The following is a 6,541-nucleotide window of genomic DNA, read 5'->3' as shown; positions in this document are numbered from 1 at the left end:
ATCAAAAAGGAAATTAATTCACATGTTACAACGTTGTTAAAAAATGCAATACGTATGAAGGTAGCAAATTATGCTAATAAGCAATCTATATTGGAAGAGACGTAATTAAATTTTATTATTTAATTGAAGATTTCCAATTAAAATAATAATAAATCTACATTTATATATTTATATATTGATTGGAAGGCTTCTGACAACGATCACTTGTTTCCATTAGATCCCCTTCAGGCCTTTGGGATACCTGCTACTTTCTTATTATATAGTTGGGGCTTGCTACTTGTTAGCGTGTCGGGGTAAACAAACTTGATGTGTTTTTTTTTATCTCACAATTGGAGTCTATGGAATAAGAAAGAAATTTGATTTGCATTTTCTCATCCTGATAGGTAAATTTTTGTAGATGAAGATTCCATCTTAGCAACTCTATCACAAGGAAATTCACTATATTTTGTTGTTGCTCAATACAAAATCAAGCATTTTTTTTTTAACTCAACATTGGTTGCATTTAGGAGCAAAGAGTTGTCTTCATGTCTTCTTCATGCAAGAAAATTGTATGGTCCAACGATCCTGCCATATGACTGTTGACAACTAGCTTGCGGTACAAGGCTATCTTTGATGATGAAGCAATAATAGCACCTTGGGGTGGGGAAGATTTGGAAAGTTAAATATTCAATGAAATCCATGATTTTTATGTGGTTGGCCCTAACGAATAATGTTTTGACGTGAGAGGTTCTATAAAATAGGGCAAGATAGGGTCCTGGAATTTGTACTCTATGCAAATGTGAAGGGGAAATAATAGACCACGTGCTGGTGTTCATTTGTATTTTTTCTCAGGAGGTATGGGGTGTTATTCTCCCCTTATTTGAGGATAGGGTACTTGGCAAGAGGCTTCCTTGTTGGACCGTTTGATGATAGAGCACTCAAATAACATAGATCATTGCCCCTGATTACCTCTAGAGCCATTTGGACAGGAAAGAAGGAATAACAATTTTGTAGACAAGGAGATCCCTCCTTTTCAGGTACATCATCAAATAAAATACCTATATGAAGGCATAAAAATGACTCCAAAGGTTAAAGTTCCAAGGTGGGTTGCAATCTGGAGGTTGATAAAACTTATCCATGGCCTTTCTTTGTTGGTGCTTTCCAAGGTGATATTCTTGTTATATATATTATTTGTGAATATGTGTGATATTCTTGTTCTATATATTATCTGTGATTTGAACCCAAGTCAGCTACTCCTGCATGTGTGATATTCTTGTTCTATATATTATCTGTGATTCGAACCCAAGTCAGCAACATGCAGGAGGCAAATTCGAACTAGTGCTGCTTTTGGTGTCTTTCATGTCTACCTCTACCAGAGAATTATCTAGAATACATCACGTTCTAGATTCACATGTCTCCCCATATTTGATTATTTTTCACATTTTGAAGTAGGCACAGAGGATAACTCTTGTTTCAGGTGCAAACATTTTCATTGCAGGTCATAATGGGCAGTGGAGCAGTAGGGATGGGCTTGTTGGGTCAATATAACTTGAACCCAACCGCAAAATTGATGCCCAAAACTCCATAACTAGTTTTGGGGGTTCCCTGGCAACAGAAAAGTAGAAAAGAGGTTTGAAACTTTGAGGTTGTGCCCATCATATAAACCTTTTTGTATCACAACAAGCTTGAAAATGGGAAATCCTTTGGTGTTCATGCTTGTGCAACCCTGCAACTTCCCAGGTGTGCTTGTTGTTCACAATTCACGCTATGATTTATTTATTTATGTATTTTTTTTTGGTTGAAATTGCTACATGTATAGATAACCTATGTAACATCCTTGATAATCTTGCCATTTGAAGACCAAGTGAATAAAGCACAGATCATAGTTGAATATAGTTCAACTTGGAGGGGTTTAGAAGATTCATTTGTGAATTGAGTTGCTGCAAATAAGCTTCTTATCTTCATTTAATGAATTATGTCAAATACCTCGGTTTATTTAGAGTTTTGTTGAGTTAATGGTTAGTGAATGGATTGATAAAGACTTTGTTCTTGATCTGGATTCCCCTCGGATGCTAGCAAATAGAAATTGTAGACCTCAATAATACAATTAATGCTCTTGTCAAACCGTGCCTCAGTTACCAAGGGTACTAAATTTATTGTGATTTCTTTATCTAGTTTGTAAATTACTCCGTGCAAAGGGAAAGCAGAGCTTTGTAGATCCTCCTCTAAGTGAGCTCAACCCTGAAATGAATGTGATAATTGAGAAAGAAAAGCAATCGCAATTCAGTGGCTTGGAACTTATTTCCTCTGAAAAATTTACATCCTGGGTGATTATGGAAGCTGTTGGTTCATGTCTAACAAACAAGTATTCAGAAGGACTACTTGGTAAGAGGTAAGTACCTGAAGATATAACTTGGAATGTGAAGAATGACACCATCATGATTGTGATTGTGTCTGAGCTGCTTGGCAGTTTCTTCTTGCCACTTGGTATTTTTTTCTTGTTAAACTCAATTTCTCTTAGCTTTTGGACATGTACTTTTTAGTTTGATGTTTGACACATGTGTAATGGTTTATGGGTTCAACGTTATAGTGTAGATACCTATAGTTGTTGCATGAGTATCTGTTATCACAATGATGGATACAATAGTTGGACACTTTTCTATATCTATTCGCTACTGTGTTGGGTTGGGATTTATGCCATGCTTATAATATGCTGTCAATGAATTCATTGAACAAAGTGAGAGGCTTTGCTAGTAGACGGCCCTAGAAGCATTCCATCTTGACAACAGTACATGGGGTGTTAATTTCAACCATTATCTCGATCCCCAACTAATTTTGTTATTTATACAACTCTCCTCCAACCACATCATCGCATTATGGTGTGTATGGTTCTGAACTACAAACCTCCTTTGATAATATTATCATTCCTATTTGGGCATGTAACTTGTGAAAATTTCCTTTGCAACGTTTAGGGTTTGGGCTTACCACATGGAGGGCATTTGTCTCATGGATTCATGATAGCAAAAAAGCGAGTATCTGCTACATCATTTTACTTTGAATCAATGTTATATCGTCTAGATGAGTCCACAGGTGAGCTCGCATTTCCAGTCTAATAATAATTAGGAGGGAAACAGTTCCATCATTGACAAATATTGAACCAATTTTTTGGGGAAGTGTTCAAAGTGTTAATGGTCGGGTTTCTTTTCTTGGGTTATAGGATTCATTGACTATGAGATGCTTGAGAAGAATGCCACCCTTTTTAGGATCAACCTTATCATTGCTGGTGCTAGTGCATATCCCTGAGATATTGATTACCCTCGCATGAGGCAGGTATGGAAGTTGGGTATTTCTAGATCTTATAATGGCAATCCTTTCAAAATTTTCTCTCTCCAGCAATGTTTATTCTAGCATATTTTATTAATATGTTCTTATAGTATGTAACGTTTGATTTTTTATGATTTTTAGTACTAAAAAGTTTTTGGTTTGGGAAGATTGCCAATACAGTTGGGGCATCCTTAATGATGGACATGGAACACATAAATGGTCTCATCGTTGCTTCTATAATGGTCAGTCCATTTGATTTTTGTGATGTAGTAACAACTACAACGCACAAGGTGAGTTGATGCTATTAATTTTCTCTGCACTTCACCCTTTGGATTAAAAATATGAGTATATTAGATGGACCTTTTTTTGGATCTATCTTACTGCTATATATTCTTGCCATTCCCCCCTTGTAGAAGAAAAAGAATCCCATTAATGTTCAAGAAACAACAAAGAACTAAAACAAATATGCCATTCCCATCATAGGGGGAGTTATTATAGAGTTAAGAGGTGTAGAATTTCCTTTTGATTCTCTTACATGTTCTTTGATTCAGTTTCTTGTTTTCATTTTCTTTATGTTCTTTATGTTTCGTATCACTACTAGATCAAAGCTTCGATGAAACTCATTATGTTCCTTGAATTGTTTGTCAATTGTTTAACCTTTTTCCTTTCATTTTTATCTTTCTGATATTTTTCATTCTGAAATATTTTTGGATTGGAGGGTTGTGATTTTTAGTCTTTACGAGGTCCTTGGGGAGGCATGATATTCTTTAGGAAGGAACCAGTATTGGGGGTCGACCTAGAGACAACCATAAAAAATGTAGTTTTTCCAAGGTTACAGGTCAATCTAAGTTCTCCTTCCTTTCCTCCATCATCCATATTGTTCTCCTGCTCACTAATATCATAATATTGGATATATCAATTTTTTGTATCATTTTGTTTCTAAAAGATACATGAAATAATTTGTGGCTTTCTAGGGAGGACCACATAACCATACCATAGGAGGGTTGGTTGTTTGTTTAAAACATGATGTAACTACAAAGTTCAAGGCTTATCAAGTACATGTGTAGCACTCTCACATGTCTAAGCTTCTGTAAAATTCATGCATGTGAATTATTTTTTGAATGGATTTTGTTTCTTATCAAAGGTAAAATAGTTTTAGTAAGTTGTAGCAAATTGTCGAGCCCTTGCAAAGAGCCTAATGGATTTGGGTTACAATTTGGTGTCTGGTGGTAGTGAAAATCACCTAGTTCTAGTTGATTTGAGGCCCTTGGTAAGGATCCTTTGTTCATATGTTGGAGTACACAACCTACTTGTATATTGATTTCTATTGGATTTAGTTGGTTGAATGTAACATGGTATATATTAATGGGTTTTGGCAGGTCATTGATGGTGCAAGAGTAGAGGACGTTTTGGATGTTGCTTCTATCACATTGAACAAGAATTTTGTACCAAGTTACCTGAATTTTTTCTTTGTATATTTAAATGTAAGGGATTCATTGATTTTCCTTTCTCCATGGGATGAAATAGTTTACTTTAATACCTTACATTTTCAGGTGATAAAATTGTTATGGTTCCTAGTGGTATACGCATAGGGACTCCTGCATTAACCACCCGTGGGCTTCTTGAGGATGACTTTATTAAGGTTACAGATTTTATCCATGAGGGGGTTGATCTTGTGAGGGTAAGAATGCAAGTGACAAGGGTTGATATTCTACAAAACTCTTCCTCAAATGAGGAGTTAAATCTGGTAGGTTTTGAAGAGCGTAATGATATAAAATCTGAAGAGCATATAATGTAGATGTTGAAGGTGGTGCTTCTGCATGAATTATAGTGGAAGGTGCAAGTTTAACCAAGAATATTAGTGTTAACAGAGGCCGAACTAAAGAGGATATGCTAAAGGAAATTGATGACGTTGACTTCAATGGATGCTTAATAAGATTTGCAATGAGAAAATATGGAACTCGCCAACATAAATACATTATTGGCTAAATACCTCATGCAAAGGAAGAAGAAGAAAGGGGTTATTACAGTGTTAATTGAACAAAAGGAGGAAATAGTTGATTGGTGTAAGGAGACACTTGAAATTGGCTATTACCTAGGGTTGATATGACTTAAGGCTAACGTTGCTCCACTTTGAGTTCATTCAAAGATGGATTTTTGGGAAATCAAGGTGTGAAGGAGTTAAAAAAATATGTCAAGAGTTGGCACTGTGAACAATTGAAATCCTAAATAAAGACAAAGCTATGGATTTGCACCCCACGATTCTAACCAAGTTCTATTGCACCCTATCCAAAGCATACAAAGATCATTCATATAGTTTACAAATTATATATGCAATTGTGACAAGTTTCCTTTCCAAGTTGGAAGGAATTGTGGCATGTGGATAAATGCTAAGAGAATGAGTGAAAATGTGCCAAAGTGTTTCCTAACAACAGCGTGGATAACTATATTTTGTTGTGAAATTACAATTGGTTTATCAATGTCTAGGCTATATTTGTTTTAGGGAAATAAAAATATGAAGAACCATGTTAAGAATTGTGAGCAAGGAATATCCATGGTTGCACATCCTAATGCATGGATGACTAAATAATTGTTTATGATTTGGCTATACCATTTTGTCACTTTTTACCTGGAGGCATCTATCTTACAAACATATACTTGTTAATTTTTTATGGCCATCACAACAACATAGTTTTACAAACCAGAGAGGCAAACATGATAGACATACATAGTGTTGGCACTCCTTAGACATTACTCATAAGTTGCAACCCCTAGAAGTGTGTTTGGGCCTTTCAAGAATTATTTAAGGTTTGAGAGAATAAATTGGATGGCAAAGAACCCATGGAGAGAGGTAAAAAGGTTTGAAACAATTGAAATTGCTAGCATATCTATTGAAAGGACCTTGACACCCTCTAATATTAATGTGGAATGTATGTGCAATGGAATTTGACTAGTCAATTATGACGTTCTTACAAATGATGAGGCTTGTAGCCAAGTTTTTGAAATACCTAGTGATAAAGATGCAAAAGTTGTTATAAACATGTTGATTCTACCTCAAGGATGTTATCATCTATTAGGTGATGATGATGAACATCGCAATGCTACTTAAGAATATGATGGAGCAATTCAAGAAAAAATAGTAGTTGTTGATCACAAAAACCACATACAAATTTTACAGATGCTAATCAAAATGGATATGATTGAAGGTGGTCTAGCGATGGGAAGCATTAATGAGCAA

The 6,541-nt window shown here is 35.4% G+C and overlaps 1 pseudogene; it reads left to right on the top strand.

The window, feature by feature from the left end:
• The first annotated feature begins 2,993 nt into the window (after positions 1-2,993).
• LOC149192044 (serine hydroxymethyltransferase 3, chloroplastic-like) lies at positions 2,994-5,101 on the top strand (annotated as a pseudogene).
• The last annotated feature ends 1,440 nt before the right edge of the window (positions 5,102-6,541 follow it).

The sequence above is a fragment of the Pinus tabuliformis genome, chromosome 2_2, assembly GCF_031772625.1.
Source record: "Pinus tabuliformis cultivar Carrire ecotype Pingquan chromosome 2_2, CPIR1, whole genome shotgun sequence".
NCBI classification, from domain to species: domain Eukaryota; kingdom Viridiplantae; phylum Streptophyta; class Pinopsida; order Pinales; family Pinaceae; genus Pinus; species Pinus tabuliformis.
The sequence above is the reverse complement of the archived record's forward strand: the minus strand, read 5'-3'. Positions and strand labels throughout refer to the sequence as shown.